The sequence below is a fragment of the Bombus impatiens genome, unplaced genomic scaffold (assembly GCF_000188095.3).
Source record: "Bombus impatiens unplaced genomic scaffold, BIMP_2.2 scf_0216, whole genome shotgun sequence".
NCBI classification, from domain to species: Eukaryota; Metazoa; Arthropoda; class Insecta; order Hymenoptera; family Apidae; genus Bombus; species Bombus impatiens.
Window position 1 is genome coordinate 1 of NT_176635.1, and position 22,482 is coordinate 22,482.

Here is a 22,482-nt window from a genome sequence, read left to right on the forward strand (position 1 = left end):
GCGGCTGCTGGCATCAAGGATGACAAAGAAAAAGCCAACGCCCTGCTCTGGTGCCTCGAACTAGAGCATTTAGAACAAGTAGAGGACATCGTATTGAATCTCCCGGACATCGGGCAATATGTTCAGCTAAAAAACGAGTTAACACGGAGGTTGACGGAGTCCGAAAGCAAACGGGCAAGAAGTCAGGTAGAAAACGAAATTATGGGCGACAGGAAGCCGTCCGAATTCTACAACGATCTGAAGATTCTCGCAGGTCGCTTCGTGCCGGAGCAGTTTGTTTTCACAATCTGGAAAAACCGGCTACCCGATCGCATATGGCGCATTTTGTCGGCGATACAGGACCTAGCAGTTGAAAAACTAATTCAGGTCGCGGATAGGATAGAGGAAGTCTGTACTGAAACTTATCAGAGCACGTCCGGCATCTCACCCTCTAGGACACAGGTCCGATCGACCGATGGCACTGCCACCATTATCAGCGCAATTCGCGAAGAAATAAAGCACCTTCACGCGAAAATCGACGCACTGAGCATTGACTGCCGTCGACGAGCACGTTCATGCTCACCGAGGACATATCGCCATATTTCGATATCCCCAGATGGTCTTCCCCATTACCGTACGAACCGTGAACGTCGATCCTCGCGCAAGAAGTAGCGGGGAAACGGGTCCAGTCGTCCGTAAACGCGGCGAACGGCGGCTATTACCGTACGAACCGTGAACGTCGATCCTCGCAGTTTTATTCGGGACCAGCGAACGAATGTCGCTTATTTAATAGACACTGGTGCGGACACGTGCGTCTATCCGCGTAATAAGGTACATGGACCCGCGAACAGAAGCGACGTAACGGTTTCCGTAGATCATTTAAGCCCGGCGTTTGTAGTTCCGGACGATCTAGAAGAAAAGACCGTCGATTCTCGTAACATACTAATTCCGGCAAAGCAAGCAAACGCGCACGACGAAAACAGCGCAAGCAGCGATCGCGGAAGAAAACACCAGGAATAAGTATGTTACGCGGTCCGGACGTAGAGTCCGTTTTTCCGATTGGATCCTGGCAGGCTTCGGTTAGGCGTTGTAGATTGTCGGATGGAGTATATCGATAATAAAAAAATAACGATGACAAAGAGAAATTCTGTAGATATTTTAAAAGTTTAACCCAATAAAAACGTTATCACTGGAAGGGGGGGGGGTGATGTAGCGGCACACGAGTCAGAGGACAATTCAAATCTTGTTGTTGTTTTGCCTCGGAGTATTAAGACCGTTAGGTTACAAGTAATGTAAGAACAAATAAACTCCGGGCAAAACAATGTTGCCGCTACATACAACCGTCAAACGTAGACGAATTCGAATTTTCCGGTTCTCCCCCGACCAGTCTAAAAAAGCGAGCAGAGGAGTTTTCGAACAGTATCGAAGAGCATCAACGAGTATAAACGAGTATCGAAGTGAATCTACAGAGTTTCTCCGAGTATTTATTGAGTATTTATTCCGCGACTTGTATTTGTACTAACAACTCACAAATTCGTCTGTAAATAATTCATTTATTTATTTATTCAAAATATATTTGACGGACTGCGACAGCAATATTTTGCTCTTGTTATTTCGCTCAACCTAACAACGACCAATCCTCCACATATTATTACTGAATAAAAACTAATACAAATTTCCTTGCAAAGTTCAGATAACTTTTAAACTAATGAATTTTCTAGTCAAGTACCTGTATACTCTTCTGTGGGGAATAGAAAACTGCATCGACTGACGTCTAAAAATATGTATCGTACTATTTAGAAAAACAAAGACTACCTTAAAGTCTCGAAGGTGCATCTACCTAGATAAGATCTGCGACCATCGCCAGATATTTCTCTCGAAACAGTTTAGATTTTGTAACCGATTAAAATGGGACATCCAATGTATGTATAAGTTATGTATATATGGAGACAAGACCATCATAATTACATTATAGAATTAATTTACGAATTAAATAATGAATACTATGTTATGAATCTGAAAATGTATATAGAAATTACAAGATATTTATTGCATATACTTTGCAAAATTACGAACCTTAAACTAATCATAACAAAAAGTCACCGTTAACTTGGCTGCGTTCCGGTAAGTCTGTCAGTTATTGCTGTACAGGCACGTCTTTGCAAGTCCTCCTAGTGTCCGTAGAGCAACCACACACTATGGCAAACCTGTCAGTTTAGTTGAACATGGCATCGGGTGACGGCGGGACATCTTAGCGTTACTAGACTTATTATTAGCTACAAAAAGGCGTGTTAAACGTAAAATAAAACGTGATACAGTGAGTGTAGAAAGTATTCATACCCACTTTAAAACAGAATAAATTTTCCAAAATTGGTCAAAACAACTTGATTGTATTTTTTTTCTTTTTTTTTTTTGCGAAGTTGGAAGGAGTAGTTTACAGCATGACGCGCAACGAAAATTTTGAAAAAGTTGCGATTGGTCGGAGTCGAGAAGAAAAAAGTAAAAGTCGTGTTTTACAACTTTTTTATCTGCGCCTGTAGAAAACTTAAGAAAATGACCTAAAGAAAAGTTAAACAAGAAATTTTGAAGATTTATGTCAATAATATGTATAATGAAAATTTTATGTATCACCGTATATGGTGTAAAGAATGGCTGAAGAAGAAAGAAGCTTATTCACATCTTGTTAAATGAATTACGGTTCCCACCTAAAGATTGGCATAGTTATTTACGCACGAATGAAAGAACCTATGTAATATTCCTCTTTTTAGTTATTCCATTAATTAAAAAAACAGGTACTGTTATGAGAAACGTCATTTCACCATACGACAGTTTAACTACGACTCTAAGATTTTTTGCTACTGGAAGAAGTTACCTCAAAATTTTCAAGAGTAGTATCATCTGAGACTTCCCCAATAAAGATTATTTAAAGGTACGAAAAAAATAATTTTCTTTTTATTAAGATTTACTACTTTACATATCTGTATTAAAATTAGATACAAACGAGCTTGCGGAATTTTCCGAAGTGGAAGGATGTACTGACATGGCAGTTGCAAAGTACACTTGTTGTTGGTAATATTGCATTGGTCTGAGTGTGGGAGTTACTGTTGGTCCTGACAAATTAATTGGTGGAACATATTTAAATTGCTCATTTCAGCTTGAAACAAATGTTCTCTGATATAAGTCTTTGTTATTTAGACAGCCCGCGTAATTTCATGACAACGTTTTTCCCACAGATATCAAAATGAACCTCTTCATTTGGTGGACGCTTAAAATGATTTTTAACAGCTAGTAGTACTTTATTCGTTAGTCGTTACGTTGATATCTATAAACTCCTGTTTGGTTGTGTTGGATGATTGTATTCAGGTGTAAATGCAGAAGTTAATGGAACTGATGTTGACAAATTATACGGTTAAAGTGATTGACCGACATCTGCGATGCTATATCAGGAATACTCGTGCTATATTTCTACAGTATATATATCGTCCCTTTTAGTTTCCGCACACAGAAAGAGAATGAAAGAATGAAGCCAAATTTGTTTAAGGAAGGTGGAACTTTTCGCTTTCTTTTGGAGTAATCGATGGGAAACATGTTGAGATCATTCCTCCAAATAGCAATAGGTTGAAATTTTATAATTATAAAGGTGGACAAAATTAATACATAATTGTAGATCTAAAAAAACATCGATATTGTTGTAATTGTAAGTATGTATTATACAATTTTTTAATTAAATCAGTGTAGAATTCTTATTCTCGATCAGAATGTTTTAATCGAAAAAATAAGGAAGATGGATTTATTGCATCAGAGTTTCACACAAAAGACCCTAGTATGGAAAGTTTTGATCGAAGAAATCTATGAAATACAGCTAATACTACTGAAAAAGAGAATATTTCCTTAGTGATTATTGTAAATTACTTCATAAATAAAGGGAACATTCCTTGTTTCGACCGTTCGCGGAGAGACGCGATCTCGAAGAAGCGCGTCAAAGGGAGTCGTAAATTCCCGTTATGATTAGAATAATCGACGCCACGAATAGATTGATCCCTTATTTCGATTAGGATAATAGGGGTGGTTGAGTGAGTATAACACTGATTTTAACAGGTTATAATATATATTTCCAACAATTAAATAACCTTAATATTGGATACCATTGTGTGTATATTGACTGCCAAACTACGAGTGAGTACGGCTTGAGGCTCCTGTATCTCACGCGACGTAACATTCCTCATTCAGCAAAATAATTTCATGAATTAAAGTGGATATATTTGCTATAATGTATATATAATATTCATAAATAATTAAATTATTTTATTTAATTTACCTAAATTATGTTTTTATCGTCGTCTCTTTCAATATTTGATCGAGAATTTCGAGGAATGACTTGACCATTCAAGTAATTCTGCACTTTAAAATAGTATGATCTTGGTTCGTACATGTAATCTGTACCCCCACTTCGATGATACTTTCACATTTTTTAATCCTTTTCGATAGCAGCTTCAAAGGTTATTTATTTTCTTTACTGCGCTTCTTCTAATCACAGAAGCGTCAAGCTCTTTTAATTTGATTATGAATTTCGAATACGCTTTTTTATCACACGATTTTAGCAATCTTTGCGCTTCAAATTCCATAAGTACGGTTCGCTTTTGTAAATTTCGACGAATTCTTCCACCCATTCTTGATGGGTGGGGGACATAATTTCGTACATTCATTATTATTTCGTATCTTATTGCATGTTTTGATTACGCGTAAATTGTGAACTTTTATTTACGGCGTCCCAACAATTAACAAACGTTGGTACACACGCTCTGGAGTATCTGTACAGGCTATTTTGGCACAGTCATATCGAATGATTTTTCATATTTGCTCCGGTTGCCTTCACAGGCCAAAATAACTGCACAGTTTTATCATACACACGTACTTGCGCAACCGTGTCTGTGCAGTCATAACTGACAGACTTACCGGGACGTTTGTAGCCGGCTTTATGGAATGAATGGCGTATCCACGAAATTTCGTGACATCTTCCGGCTTCATTTCCTCGTCGCAACGATTCAACGAGCAACGGAGAAATTATATTCACTAGTCAAGTACCTGTATACTCTTCTGTGGGGAATAGAAAACTGCATCGACTGACGTCTAAAAATATGTATCGTACTATTTAGAAAAACAAAGACTACCTTAAAGTCTCGAAGGTGCATCTACCTAGATAAGATCTGCGACCATCGCCAGATATTTCTCTCGAAACAGTTTAGATTTTGTAACCGATTAAAATGGGACATCCAATGTATGTATAAGTTATGTATATATGGAGACAAGACCATCATAATTACATTATAGAATTAATTTACGAATTAAATAATGAATACTATGTTATGAATCTGAAAATGTATATAGAAATTACAAGATATTTATTGCATATACTTTGCAAAATTACGAACCTTAAACTAATCATAACAAAAAGTCACCGTTAACTTGGCTGCGTTCCGGTAAGTCTGTCAGTTATTGCTGTACAGGCACGTCTTTGCAAGTCCTCCTAGTGTCCGTAGAGCAACCACACACTATGGCAAACCTGTCAGTTTAGTTGAACATGGCATCGGGTGACGGCGGGACATCTTAGCGTTACTAGACTTATTATTAGCTACAAAAAGGCGTGTTAAACGTAAAATAAAACGTGATACAGTGAGTGTAGAAAGTATTCATACCCACTTTAAAACAGAATAAATTTTCCAAAATTGGTCAAAACAACTTGATTGTATTTTTTTTCTTTTTTTTTTTTGCGAAGTTGGAAGGAGTAGTTTACAGCATGACGCGCAACGAAAATTTTGAAAAAGTTGCGATTGGTCGGAGTCGAGAAGAAAAAAGTAAAAGTCGTGTTTTACAACTTTTTTATCTGCGCCTGTAGAAAACTTAAGAAAATGACCTAAAGAAAAGTTAAACAAGAAATTTTGAAGATTTATGTCAATAATATGTATAATGAAAATTTTATGTATCACCGTATATGGTGTAAAGAATGGCTGAAGAAGAAAGAAGCTTATTCACATCTTGTTAAATGAATTACGGTTCCCACCTAAAGATTGGCATAGTTATTTACGCACGAATGAAAGAACCTATGTAATATTCCTCTTTTTAGTTATTCCATTAATTAAAAAAACAGGTACTGTTATGAGAAACGTCATTTCACCATACGACAGTTTAACTACGACTCTAAGATTTTTTGCTACTGGAAGAAGTTACCTCAAAATTTTCAAGAGTAGTATCATCTGAGACTTCCCCAATAAAGATTATTTAAAGGTACGAAAAAAATAATTTTCTTTTTATTAAGATTTACTACTTTACATATCTGTATTAAAATTAGATACAAACGAGCTTGCGGAATTTTCCGAAGTGGAAGGATGTACTGACATGGCAGTTGCAAAGTACACTTGTTGTTGGTAATATTGCATTGGTCTGAGTGTGGGAGTTACTGTTGGTCCTGACAAATTAATTGGTGGAACATATTTAAATTGCTCATTTCAGCTTGAAACAAATGTTCTCTGATATAAGTCTTTGTTATTTAGACAGCCCGCGTAATTTCATGACAACGTTTTTCCCACAGATATCAAAATGAACCTCTTCATTTGGTGGACGCTTAAAATGATTTTTAACAGCTAGTAGTACTTTATTCGTTAGTCGTTACGTTGATATCTATAAACTCCTGTTTGGTTGTGTTGGATGATTGTATTCAGGTGTAAATGCAGAAGTTAATGGAACTGATGTTGACAAATTATACGGTTAAAGTGATTGACCGACATCTGCGATGCTATATCAGGAATACTCGTGCTATATTTCTACAGTATATATATCGTCCCTTTTAGTTTCCGCACACAGAAAGAGAATGAAAGAATGAAGCCAAATTTGTTTAAGGAAGGTGGAACTTTTCGCTTTCTTTTGGAGTAATCGATGGGAAACATGTTGAGATCATTCCTCCAAATAGCAATAGGTTGAAATTTTATAATTATAAAGGTGGACAAAATTAATACATAATTGTAGATCTAAAAAAACATCGATATTGTTGTAATTGTAAGTATGTATTATACAATTTTTTAATTAAATCAGTGTAGAATTCTTATTCTCGATCAGAATGTTTTAATCGAAAAAATAAGGAAGATGGATTTATTGCATCAGAGTTTCACACAAAAGACCCTAGTATGGAAAGTTTTGATCGAAGAAATCTATGAAATACAGCTAATACTACTGAAAAAGAGAATATTTCCTTAGTGATTATTGTAAATTACTTCATAAATAAAGGGAACATTCCTTGTTTCGACCGTTCGCGGAGAGACGCGATCTCGAAGAAGCGCGTCAAAGGGAGTCGTAAATTCCCGTTATGATTAGAATAATCGACGCCACGAATAGATTGATCCCTTATTTCGATTAGGATAATAGGGGTGGTTGAGTGAGTATAACACTGATTTTAACAGGTTATAATATATATTTCCAACAATTAAATAACCTTAATATTGGATACCATTGTGTGTATATTGACTGCCAAACTACGAGTGAGTACGGCTTGAGGCTCCTGTATCTCACGCGACGTAACATTCCTCATTCAGCAAAATAATTTCATGAATTAAAGTGGATATATTTGCTATAATGTATATATAATATTCATAAATAATTAAATTATTTTATTTAATTTACCTAAATTATGTTTTTATCGTCGTCTCTTTCAATATTTGATCGAGAATTTCGAGGAATGACTTGACCATTCAAGTAATTCTGCACTTTAAAATAGTATGATCTTGGTTCGTACATGTAATCTGTACCCCCACTTCGATGATACTTTCACATTTTTTAATCCTTTTCGATAGCAGCTTCAAAGGTTATTTATTTTCTTTACTGCGCTTCTTCTAATCACAGAAGCGTCAAGCTCTTTTAATTTGATTATGAATTTCGAATACGCTTTTTTATCACACGATTTTAGCAATCTTTGCGCTTCAAATTCCATAAGTACGGTTCGCTTTTGTAAATTTCGACGAATTCTTCCACCCATTCTTGATGGGTGGGGGACATAATTTCGTACATTCATTATTATTTCGTATCTTATTGCATGTTTTGATTACGCGTAAATTGTGAACTTTTATTTACGGCGTCCCAACAATTAACAAACGTTGGTACACACGCTCTGGAGTATCTGTACAGGCTATTTTGGCACAGTCATATCGAATGATTTTTCATATTTGCTCCGGTTGCCTTCACAGGCCAAAATAACTGCACAGTTTTATCATACACACGTACTTGCGCAACCGTGTCTGTGCAGTCATAACTGACAGACTTACCGGGACGTTTGTAGCCGGCTTTATGGAATGAATGGCGTATCCACGAAATTTCGTGACATCTTCCGGCTTCATTTCCTCGTCGCAACGATTCAACGAGCAACGGAGAAATTATATTCACCGAATAACTTTAACGTCGCTTGCCACGTATCAAATAACGTCACCGCACAAGTCTAGAAAAATAATTTACATTGTAGCGACAAATAGACGCCTTTGAGAATACTTCTTTTCCTTTCCGGCCGTTATGAAAGTTTTCGCTTTTAAAATTGACGCGCGAACTTCTATCACGTGTAATTCCAGCAGGCTCTTTTCCGCAGACTTGGTCGAGTTTGAATTTCCTACGCGAAGGTGCGCCGCCTTTTTAAAAAATCGTAATCCTCGTTAAATTACTTCCTGCATATGCGGACCTATTAAAGGGCCACAGTTACTTTAACTTTGACACTGCATGACTGCGGAACCCAACTTATTCTGGAGCAATTAACTTGGGACTGCGTCGATAGAAACGCGTCGCGCCGCGTACGAGCGCGTTTGTTTTTGCAGTTAACCAATTAACGCGTGTCAAACATCCCAACCGAGGGAATCAATAAAATTGCAATTAACCGTCGCGTGGTCTAAGTAGATAATACCCAGGTGCAACTCCAGAGGCTCGCGAGAGGAATAGATGAAACATATCATCGGGAATCCTTCGTAATCGCCACTTAATTGCTCTCCGTAGGTGTTTCCAACAACGCGAAAACACTCCGGTGCTTGCTATATTCCTTGTGTTTCCAGTTTCGCTGAATTTCTCTGGTCTAGTCGTATAAATTCTTGCGTACAATATCTTTTGTAAAATATCGTTGATGAATTAGATTACGATTTCGATTGTGAATCGTTTTTATATTTGAAGATTGCGAAGATTACGAAGAAAAAAGTGATGAAATGCGTTTTTATTGTTTTTTATAAAAGAGTAATTTTACAAATCATTTTATCGTGTTATAACGTGAATTCGTCCTATTTTTATAAACATATTGCATATATTATACTGGACGAATTTATGTCACAACCCAATATTATTATTAAGTCATTTCATTTATACGATGTTACATTATAAGTCATATTTCTTTTTTATATGAGAAGAATTTTAAATTCCAATTCATTTTTATGCCTTTCTCGTGTGATCTTCATTTTCAGATCGATACTGTCCGAGCGACTGCTTTTTGACCTGATTAGCGATAAAAATTTTATTTTCACACACCGCTGAAGTGTCAGGATTTTGAGTTGAAAGCTCGGTTTATCGAGCGTCGAGAGGTTTGAACGTAAGAATAGATGGTAAAATGTAAAATCCTTTTTAGGTTATGCACTCTTGAGAAGCACATACGTTTAGATGCATTGCTTGATATACGGGGTGTTCATAATGAAATTCTCGGCCACATTTCATTCTTATGTTTATTACGGTATTACTTTACGCCATTTTTCAAACATTTTATAGATTCGTTGGAAAGGCCTCCATTTTTCCTACAGTTTTTCATCTTCCTCGTTCTGCTCTCCCCGCGTTTGTGACACATTCGAGCTACATTTTATGAATCCGGCTTTCTGCTTTCAATTTTATATTCTTTCTACGCCCGATGAATGTAGTGCACAACATTCAAGGATGAAATACTACCATTTTTCTCTCGCGGTATAACATTTCAACACCTTAAATCGATTGAGCAAAATACACACCTATTCATTGTTGAGCCTCATTATCAAGATTCAGTTCACACGTCTTATTATTCCTATCATTTTCCAAAATTTATCTGCATTCGTTGATCATGCTTGTCTCGTCTTACTTAACTGACCCAATGAACGCGCTCTTAGCCTCACTGTACGAAACCGATGAATTTGACGAAAATAAATATGTGTCGTAACACATCCACGTGGCGTACAATTAATTTCCCGCTTCTCGCGGTTTCTTGCGTATCTGTAGTTTCGCAGCTGCGCAAAAAGCCCCGGCGCAGTTTATAATTCAATGACTCGGTAATTTTACGTTCAACAACTAAAAGCATTTCGACCGCATAATAGTTTCATAATTGGAGTGCCTCCGGCAAGGGAATTTTTAATCGAATTTTGCAATTCCCCTCTGTAATTCGGTGCCTTGTTAATTCGATCGAGACGCCCGCGAACCCGAACGATAATCGAACAACGAAAAGAAAATCGAACGAATGAATAAACTCGGATGTGCACGAGGAGAATCGCGACGCGTGTTGAGGTATTTCTCGGGGCGAGTCGAAACGGTCGACGTCGGTCGCTGTGTATTTAGGCTGGTCCATGCTAAATTTAAATCAGTTCGTAGCGAGGCCACCGAACGCGATACTCCACCATCCCATTGATTTCCCGTAGCTGTCCGAGGTGTCTCGCTGTTCGAGAATCTTCTGGGGCTGAAATCGAGACGCGGTGAATATTTTTGGTTAGTTCATATTCGAATTGAACACACGGTCAGAAATGGAAGGATGAACGGAGCCGTGTGTTCCGCGGTGTATGAATGACTACAAGTAATTAGGTAAGTGTCTCTTTTGCTTTTTGGTTTCGTGTTTGGAATTCGTATTTGGATATATTCGTGGGGTAATTGAAGTGAGCTTCGAGTTCTATGTAATAAAAAATACATATTTCTTGTTATTTTATTAGTTTTATCGAATAAAATAAGAAATTGTTCGTTTGAATCTACTCGAGGTTCATTTGATGTGTAAAATTTGGTACTGTGATATGTAGCTACGTATTTCTGGTGTAGCTAGAATATTAAGCAATTATATAATACTAGATATTAAGTCATTAAGAATAAAGAAATAATATTTCTTATTGATTTATTAGTTATATCGAGTGTAACGGAATAACGTTCGTTGGGTGGAATATGTGAATACAGTTTCATTCGGGTAGAAACGAAATTTCATTGGACTGCGATTATATTGTTTGCGATTTATCATGCAGAAAATCTGGTCTCGATGTTGGCGCAGATTAAAAGAACAGATCGGACAAAACGATTTCACTTGATCGCTGATACAGTTGGTGAAATTTCGCTTGAAAAGAATAACGTTTTGTGCAAAAAGCTTCATTCGATGTAAAAGCGAGATACACCAACGCTTTGTTAACAAAAAAAATGCTCGTGGCAGATTCATGACACACGATATTTAACGAAAAATTTTTCAATACAAATTTCATCTAACAACGAATAAACGATTCACCCTCAGATTACTTTTATTTGGCACAAACATTACCGAGCATTTGAAATATTTCTTCCTTTCGTTCTTCGGAATAAAATTTAGGATGAAGAGTATTTAACACTTTCGAAATAAATAAGCTAGAAATGATAAAATAGAATGGCATTGAAGAAACAGGAAAAATCGTGGCAGATACTCGTGAAGATTCATCGAAAGGCGCCAGAACACCAGCCTGTCGATAACTGCGAGTTTTCACTCGATCGCGTCGATCGTATCGAAACGAGGCCGTCAGTACGTCTTTAACAACACCGACACTCGACATCTGCCTTTTTAACGATCGTGATCCACGTAATTCTGGGGAAATATCCAAGCCCCGTTCTCCGTACTCGTTCAGCCGAGCCTCTCCTCGCTCGTTCCTTCGACTCGGCAATTATGTTGGGTTCAGCTGCAATTAAGCTCTAGTTCGGCCCGGCGCATCTAGAGCTACTATTACCGATAAATTTATGGCCTATCGATATCTTATAAGCACGGGGAGGCTAGTTACGGATCGGGTAAATGTAAATTGTCGACGAAAGGACTCGAGCCTCGTAATAACGTATCTATTGATCAAAAAACGAATGGGAAAGAGCGATCGAATCGATCGGAGAACTTGGCGAGAATTTGTTGTGAAATTTATGAAACGAACAATCTTCTTTGTTAATGGAAATTGTTAGAGGTCTGTACAAATTTCTGGTGTTAGCAGTGTGGAATGCAGAGGCATGAGCGTGATTAAAACGACATATTTCGAAGCTACGATAAATCGGTATTTATCAAAGCCTTTTTGAAAAATAATGCTTTATAGAATCGACAGATTCAATGAAAAAAGCACATCTGCGTCAATTTTAGGTTTCTTGTATCATCGATTAGTTCTTGCAATCGATTCTCCATCTTCTAGTATTTGTGGTATTATATATGTTTTATTGAACACGATTATATAAAATCGATTATGTAAGATCTTCGTGAAAACGCATAACAAATTTTACGTTGCCCATTTATGAATTATTAAAGCGATGAAAGAAAAGAGAAACAAGAACTTGAACATACCGAAAATATTTGTTAATTATTTACGAGAAGAATAAGATCCCTCAAAGTGTATCATGCTGATTTTATATTTTTCTAATTGGAAAGGAACTTGGAACAGTTAATACCAACGAAACAATGAATTTTTAGAAGATCAATTTCAGAAAACTCACAGAAGAGATCAAGCTTTAGACTTAAAATTACTTTTCAAAAATTAGCTTGATCTTTGAATTTACAGGCCATATAACTTGCGCGGTATCTAGCTGCCCAGCAGAATCCGAATTACGTATTTCTAACACAAATAAGAAAAAATTTGCCACGAATTGCTCGTTCTTCCGTAGGAACTGAAAATTCATATAAGCGGAGAACTGCTCCCCTATTCCAATTATTTTCGACTTTATCCGCGTTAGAAGCCAGTTTCCGTGCGTTGCGCCCCGGCTAATTGGAACATTCTAATTTCTCGCGTTCTGTTGTTTTCATGTCCGCTGACATCGCTAATTCCAATTTCCCTCGTTGCATTGTAACAATTCACTCGGCGTAGCTGGCGGTAACCGTAAAGATCGAAAGCTTCTAGAAATTCTCCGTGAACTCGTGCTCCGTGCCATTTCACTCTTTCGAATCGGCAGCATTCGAGACGCCCTCGTACGTTCTCTCGTCGTACGATCGGTGTTTTTCCTCTGATTTTGCGGCCACGAGAAATCGCGATATTCATAATCCAGGTAATGCGAAAGGGGAGGACTTGAAATTCTAGAGAAGGTTGCTCGACGAACCTAAAGTCCGATATTCGATTCAATTTCTGCGAAGGGTAGCAGTGGTCAGAAGGGCTCGAATCGAGACCAATGGCTTGCTGTGCTGTGTTGGCCGTTTCTAGTCCAGTGCTCGAATCGAGCCTCGATCGAACGCGAGTATCTCACGCTAGCTGAACTCTCTGCTGCGTAAAAAGAAGAGTCGACTTTATGATCGTGAGCGTATCGGCCACCTGTTTTTAACCGGCAGTTCCCATGGCTGGGATATTTTCTTGTTCCACCCTTTTTTCCCTTTCCTTTTTGTAATCTTCTCTGGAGTTTAATTTTTATAGGCGAAAAGTAAATTAGGCAGTGTATTGTTTACTGGGATTACTATTTCTTGATTTTCACGTTTCTTTTTACACCCTCACGGATATATTGGAAGAAGATAATCAAGAAAATTTAAGGGATCCTAGATATATCTACGATCATGTACTGGCTCGCGAAAGTAAATGAATATTTAACGTAGACAATGTTTATGTTCACGTGTATGTGTCATATAAAACATTTTGAAATTTCGATAGCACCGTAATGGCCCACGATTGCCATGATTATACATATGATTCAAACATATACTTAGAATTAGTAATTTATAAAAATTCACAGTATGAACAGTTGCCTTAAACTTTTTATCATAAGATAGGTAATTAACTGTTTAAATAATTTCGTGAATTTGATTTAAGCGTACGTTTGCAATAAATACTTTTGTTGCGACCTCTCAACTAGTAGTTGGCTATCAGTTAAGTTGTAACTGTTCGGTTGGGGTCGCGAACCTTGAACGATATTATCGCCCAAGGTGGAAGATTCATTAAGAGTTCTAGTATGATTATGATTTTGTTGGATCTTTATTTTGAAGTATTAGTATTGTAGGAATGTTTATTATAAATTAACAGAAAAGACAGTATGATAAACACAATATTGTAACACTCTCACAAAATTGAATATAATATCGCACTTCACGAATTCGCTTAACACTATTTCTACGTCGCAGCAACACGATGAACTTCTCTCGATCACGATTAATTCAACTCTGACAGCATTACCATTACTGTAACAAACCTTGGTAACGCTCACAACACTCCTTGACAACATTAACATATCTTAACAACGTTTATAAACAATCAGCCACGTCTTTCGCTAACGTCACACCATCCCACAGTATCATTGTGATTTTGAAGTCTTCTAGAATGATTGCGATTTTGAAGTCTCCTAGTATGATTGTGATTTTGAAGTAGTGCCTACTTCGAAGTCTCTTTTGAAGTGTTTTCTGAAGTGTCTTCTGAAGTGTCTTCTGAAGTGTTGTTTGATCTAGGAGTGTGTTTTCGTCAACGTGTTCTGACTGTCGAAATGTCCGTGAGTGTCTCACAAGTGGTGCGTCTTGTGCGTACCTGGTCGAGGGTGCATAGCTCAAGATCCCGTTAATGACATCGTCTGATGATTCATTGTCGAATTCTCATCTGGTATCGAAGTTTACGATACGTCGTTTGCTACTGAGCGGATCCGTCAAGCGCTTAAAATGCTAATTAAATCGTCAACGTGGTCCGAATCGTAAACTTTATAATGTGCAATATGAAAGTATCGTAAACTTGGATTTATTTCAAACTTCGATCATGATAATCGTATCATGCGAAATCATATCATATCATGCAAATTTTCACAAGTAATCGTATACTTTTGTGAACTTACGTATATCGAATCGCAACTATGCATGAATATAAAATTCTTATTAGTCGATTAGTTTTTTCAGATCTATACTTGATCGTCATATCAGATTGATACTTTACGTTAATTATCACGTTTCGTATAAATATCCTAGCACTTATGAACAGTATCGAGTATTTGTACGGAAAGATCCATCAATGTAATACTTGTATATCTCGATTATGTAGTAGTATGCAATGTACTTAATTTGTCAATTGCGAATCGAAGGATAGCATATCTTGGTCGGTGAATCGAATGAAAAAATGTATCATTGTGATTTTGAAGTCTTCTAGAATGATTGCGATTTTGAAGTCTCCTAGTATGATTGTGATTTTGAAGTAGTGCCTACTTCGAAGTCTCTTTTGAAGTGTTTTCTGAAGTGTCTTCTGAAGTGTCTTCTGAAGTGTTGTTTGATCTAGGAGTGTGTTTTCGTCAACGTGTTCTGACTGTCGAAATGTCCGTGAGTGTCTCACAAGTGGTGCGTCTTGTGCGTACCTGGTCGAGGGTGCATAGCTCAAGATCCCGTTAATGACATCGTCTGATGATTCATTGTCGAATTCTCATCTGGTATCGAAGTTTACGATACGTCGTTTGCTACTGAGCGGATCCGTCAAGCGCTTAAAATGCTAATTAAATCGTCAACGTGGTCCGAATCGTAAACTTTATAATGTGCAATATGAAAGTATCGTAAACTTGGATTTATTTCAAACTTCGATCATGATAATCGTATCATGCGAAATCATATCATATCATGCAAATTTTCACAAGTAATCGTATACTTTTGTGAACTTACGTATATCGAATCGCAACTATGCATGAATATAAAATTCTTATTAGTCGATTAGTTTTTTCAGATCTATACTTGATCGTCATATCAGATTGATACTTTACGTTAATTATCACGTTTCGTATAAATATCCTAGCACTTATGAACAGTATCGAGTATTTGTACGGAAAGATCCATCAATGTAATACTTGTATATCTCGATTATGTAGTAGTATGCAATGTACTTAATTTGTCAATTGCGAATCGAAGGATAGCATATCTTGGTCGGTGAATCGAATGAAAAAATGTAATTATGGCGATATAGTCAGACTAGGTTAATCACGTTGCACCCATGTTTCGGAGTAAACAAGTAAATACTTAAAGAGAACGTTCGTTCTGTAAGAACGAAACACATTACGCGATTGTTGGCCAAAATTGCAGACATTGCTCTGACATCTTGCGAAATCTCATTTCCGAACATTGAACGTGACAAAGGACCGGTATGCGAGAACAGCAGAGAAAAGAGATTTGCCGCAATGCAACAATGCTCGTTGCAACAATGTTGCATCGCAGCCCCTATTATCGTAAATTTCGACTCGTATGAGCAAACGGCATTGTTGTAATGGCACAGCCAGTTTTCGGAACAATGCATAAGATTTAATATCGATCGCGGGAGAAAATAGCTGGAAAGCGTAGGCAAACGTGCCGAGTAACACTCTTTGGGGCCTGACTTGACAAGAAAAATATTGCGAATGGCACTGCCAAAGGTTTGAAAACGGTAGAAATTTCACGGCAATTTTAGACCTTTCACTGGCATTTTTAGGAAGTCTCTATGAAACGCAAAAATGGACCTGTGTTTGTCGTGCGCCGCCTTGTCGACGACAATAAAAGTACGATTGTTAGTTCGGTCTCGAAACGATAAAAATATCTGTAATATTCGACGAGTCGGTTGGATATCGATCTCTCTACAAACCGTTGTATCGTTGCGCCTTTCCTGCGAAAACATTCCGATAACAATACTGTCCAGCGATTTGATTAGATTTCAAGCGTAATTTCACGCTGATACGACGTATCTCAGGTAATAAACAAAATTATATTTTAATTGCTACAAAGATAGTCGGCTTACCGTTACCCTTGATTCGATGCAATGTATAAATAATTATACGTTACCAATAAACTCAGCGTCCTTTTAAATGATATTGTTTCAATACCCATGGGAGATCTTCATCATAAATTAAATTTATGAATTGGAATATCATATCGGCATTTATTTCATTGTTTAATTAAATGCCGATGTAACATTAAATCGACATTGAATTGAAACTTAATTTTTTCTTCTTGTTACTATTAATTTTGATCGAGACTATTATACGCAAAATCCATTTTCGATAAAATTGGCCGTGAATAAAACGATAATTAATTAAACGATTTTTCGAAGAATCGCATATTACTGGTTATAATTTCTTTGGAACGAGTAGTAAAGGATAGAAGATTGGTGAAAAACGAAGGAGTGGATGATATAAAGCAATTTTCACAAGTTTCTAGTCAGCCGCGCGCCGTTCCTCCACGACTGTCCTGCGACAAAGTACACAGAGCGCGAAAAGAGCGTGAAAGTAGTCCTTTGATGTCAACCACAGTGAATATGGCACCTTTTGCAACGCTTTATGCTCTTGGAAAGGAAAACGCTTAGTACGGATTTGCGGTTTTGTTTACAATCGAAATTCACCGAATATCCTTTTCTTTCGACTCTTCCGTTTCGTTGAGTCGCTCCTGAAAGAGAGAATTTTCTTCTGCGAAGTATGAACTCACTTAGTGTATAGTACTTAGTAGAAGTTAATAGAATTATTAATGCTAGTTTATTAAATTTCTGAATTTAATATCAGTCAAGTATGTATAATAATAAATTACCTTTTTTCTATAGAAGTAATGCACACAATACAGAGCCATTATCTCGATGAAACTTATCGCAACTCTATTGGCTATGCCAGGAACAATCGCGTTGTTAAACTAGCATCGAATCAAAATTGCCGAAAGTTTCGATCAGAAATTGAATTTTAAGTCATAATTCATAACGAATGTTTCACCGAGAACTTTTTTCACTTTCTTTTGCCATTTGCCTTGCTTATAGCTTTGTGTGAAATACAGTTATGTTGTCTTTCCGTTAGTTTTCTCGTGTTGTATCGCGTGATATACGACTGAAATCGTTATTTAAACGATAGAGGCAAGATGTACATAGTTCATGTGACGGCAGCCAGTTTCAATTTCTACTTTATCACGACGATAATTACGATCAAATTTTTGAAACATGTTTGACTTTAATATGCTTGGTATAACACTAAAATCCAAAGAAAAATTCTAATGATCGAAATAGATTTCTTTATACAATGTATTTATTTATGATACGTTTGATATTTTACGATATTTCAAAGGAAACACATCATTTTTTCATAGTCGAAATTTACGTCATCGACGTCACGTCATCAAACACACGATGTGGGTTTAGTTGAATAAAACCGTATTTCTTTCTTCCCCAGTCCATCACTAAACCTACAACATGGAACGATAGTTATTCTACCAGTATTCAAGTTTTATCAAAGGAAAGGAAGCGCACAGACATTTCGCGAATAATACTGCAATTAACTTCAGCCACTCGAACATGTCGGTGAAGCACGAAGAATGCGTTAGAAGCACAATGCCCGTTCAACTATCGACTGGCAATTTCAAGTTCCAAAACGGGAACACGTAATTGAGGAACAAGAAAAATTTCCTCTCTATAAATGCGGAAAACTTCAATTTCGTCGAGATTCTAAAATTCGAAATAAAAGGAAACGAGCAATTAAGAGAGCAGAAGAGAACGAAAAAATCGACGCAATAACTGGCTACACCCAGAGTAACACCGAATCTGTTTCTTGATATGGTTCGATTCACTTTCATTCCCACGTGTATCTTGCACATCGATTTCAGTTACGTTTTCATCAAGATACATTGCTTGGTACAGTGGTATTCAGTTAAAAGTATCCCTGCACTCACCTATTTTGAATATAATGTAATTTAATTACAAAATCACAAGTAAAAACTATCTGTTGATAAATAATGATTACATTGCGTACATCGCCAATTGTTTGGCATCGATGCCACTGCTGGATGCATTCAGCGGTGACAAGGTGTTATTATTCTGCTATATTATTATATTTTTATATGATAACATTTATTTTAAAAGATTAGTAGATATACAATGAAATAATGGTATCTGCAAGTGCGAAACACGGTGTAAAAAAAAAATAATTTTTTAACAAAATTTCTATTACAATATCCTGACAGAATTCTTTATGAATCGCGTATTCAATTTTAACATACCGTTGATCAGTTTTTAAATAATAAATATTGCTTTTAACTATTAGCTATTTATTAATTTGTATATTTTATCAACACTCATCTACTTTTGCCACCAATCGGCTAAAATATCCGGATATTTTCGAACGGTAGTATAAGTAGCGAAAGACGAATCAACGAGAATATGAGATGCAAGCATTAATTTTATCAGACTATCCCTTCATACTGTATACGTATAATGTAATAAATCAAGGGATAAAAGGCATTGAAAAATTTCAGGAATTAATCATCGATAACGAACGATGGAATTATGATTATACGCTTGCTAGATCGTTGGGTATGCATTGAAATGAATACCGTTAATTTATTTCACGTGAAAAGAATTTTTCTTGTTATTTCGATAGTGCGACGGAATAATTACGTTGTTCCTTTTAGAGAGATACATGGCTAAATTAATAAAACTCTGTCCTACTTTAATCCACGACTACAATATGTTGGAAAAACGTATATGTACATATACGAATAATATGAGCGAAATTACAGAGAACAAACGTTTTTTCTCGTAATTTAGGTAAGAATCTCAATCACGATTAATTAAATGAAGTGCAGCCCGTTTTATAATACGTATCATATCAGAAAAAAGAAGCAATTATTAAAAATCTTTTAATTGAATAGGTGTTTACATGAATTACATGAAATATTCCAATAACTGCAATGTATCTTGCACCTATTATTAACAGTTAATGCTATCCTTTCTCTATTGATTTATTCTGCCCTTTTAAATTAAGATTTTACTTAAGTTTAAGTAAGTGTTTGTTTTTCTTCGTTCAATTTTGAAATATGTGATCGCTACTCTGTAACAACCTGTATAACGTAACTTTATTTCAAAGATAAAACGAAGAACTTGAAATATTTGAATAAATTATATTTGTTCTTCAAAAATAAATAAATGACATTTTATACAGGACATTTTAATTAAGGAGGACAATCACTACAATAATCGTAATTTTTTGAACCAATATTTTAACTAAAAAGGGTAGTGTTCCTACCAATAAATTGGGGATGTTCATGCAATTTTATATTTGTATGAACATAACTAAAGAAATAGGTTCTAAATAGAAATTTGTTTCGTCTATTACATATTACAATAAGTGTACCTTGTACTTTGATTATTTTATATATTCCTACAATAGCATTTCGTAGATTTTTGGAACCTTGAATTTCCTACAAATCTATAAATATCCACAGTCTAGTTATTAGCAATAATTTATCAAAATTTTCTTAATTTTCGAGTTCCGTCACAAATTCTCCAATGTGTGGATTCTAGATTTGACATTTCAATTCTCCAAGCCTACAAATCACAACTCTAGCTTCCTAATGCTCCATATCCAACCTATATACATTATACATGTATCTAATCTATATGTATATAACGGATTCTCCACAATTTCACATAGAATCATTGATTCACGTTATCCGTCTCGTTCACTCGTGAGTACTCGCGAATACCAGGATTCTCGCGCAGGATTCTCACACTTGAAAACAACTATTGAAGAACAAATGTAGCCGATGATAATTGCGATAAGATACGAACGGTCGATCGACATACTTGATGTGGCCGGCGGCATTGCAATGACCCAAGAGGAAACAAAAAACTCGAGGGGGTTGAAAAGTGTCAATTGAATGAATTTCACCGTTCGCAGATCATTACAGTGCCCAACAGCTCCCTACCGACGGAACAGCGACTTTAATGAAGGTTGACACAGATTTTCAACGAGCCAAAGGGTGACCGAGGGTGTTTCTGTATCCGATAAAAATCGCACCTAGTTCAGACCGCCTGTCGGGCTTTCTTCATCTTGACCTTCTTTCGCTCGAGCTCGAATCAATTCGCCGGTATTTTTCGCCAGAGTACAGAAAACTCGTGAATGGCCAACTTTTCTGTTAAATAAATAGCCCCTTCCGTTTCCATTGGTGAGGACAGAAAAGTTCGTTTTGAAGTGTCCAATCGAAATCAAACAAATGGTTTCGAACTTCGGCATTAACTTTCACTTTGAATTTTCTTTGTACCTTACAGTGGCTCACGAAAGTATTCGAACACCTTCTGTGTAATATATTATATGCGTTATGCGAAACACTTTGAAGTTTCATTTAGATCGTAATGAGGCACGATTATCATAATTATATCGACAAAATTTGGAATGAAGACTGGAAGTAGGTATAAAAATTATATGATGTATAAAAGTATCGAGACAGTTAATTACTCGTTATATTAATAAATCTCAATATTCTGCATTTATTGCATATTTTTGGGAACATTGTGCAAATACAGGTGGTGTCGAATATTAATATCATATCGACATAAAATAAAATTTAGGAAAAATTGCAAAACAATTTTGCGAAACGGTTTACACGTTTTAAATTAAAACGATTTTTTTTTTGTTAAATTTCCAAACACATTGTTCTGTAGGAAATCCTGAGTCATATCGAAATATAACTCTCACCGAAACGTAAAATGCGCGATTTGTCCGGAGAAAATAAAATTTTGACTGAGTTAGTTCATTTAACTTTCGACGAGAATACGGAAGTTGTTTTCGGCCAGCTTTCAATAATCGACAATGCAAACTCTGACACGTTTCCTGCATACGCTTAATCCATTTCACGTACTCGGACGTGTTCTTCTTGTGCGATTACAACTCGTTAATGCCAACATGATAGGAATTAAAAATATTTTTAGGAAACCTCTACACAAACTACGTAGTAGCATATAACTTTAAAGTAATAATATCCTTTTCCAATTTCTTTACAAATAATCACTAAATAATCTGAAGAATGTAAAAATATGCATTATATCTTTTGATAAATGGACGAAGACTTTGAAAGAACAGGATAAATAAGTTACCTGATCTACCTACAAAAGAATATACATATCGTTATATATCATATATATTACATAAATCAATGTTATAGATATGCTTTTTTAAAGAAATACGAACGAATCTATTACACAATCTAATGGATTGCGAATAAAACAAAAGAATACAGATGAAATACGAAAAGAGAAGAAAATGCTAGAAAATATGAAAGGGCGAGGTTCGACAAGCACGCAGCTCGCATTCAACCGTTTCCAGTCGTTTTGATAAATTTTAAATCGATTAAAAGATTCTCTATGTTCCACGTGATTGCAGTTCCTATAATGCTCTCATTCAATAGATGCAGTTCGCTTTCAAATATCAACTCCCCTAGGAATAGCCGGATCTGCTCTTCCGCGAACCTTTTAATCGTGGATTTCATTACTTAATTAAAAATCGCGTGAAATGTTTGGATCGGCCCAGCTCGTGCGCACTACGGATATGAATTACCTCAATTTGTTCCATTCA

The 22,482-nt window shown here is 36.2% G+C and overlaps 1 protein-coding gene across 1 annotated transcript in view; it reads left to right on the forward strand.

Annotated features, from left to right (window-relative positions):
- Positions 1-10,300: 10,300 nt before the first annotated feature.
- The window catches only part of LOC100743662 (glutamate receptor ionotropic, kainate 2-like), a 75,364-nt gene continuing 63,182 nt past the window's right edge, over positions 10,301-22,482 (forward strand). Inside the window, exon 1 of the mRNA XM_012383371.3 lies at positions 10,301-10,806. The gene's annotated coding sequence lies outside the window, so the exon portion shown is untranslated. The remainder of the gene's footprint in view (positions 10,807-22,482) is intronic.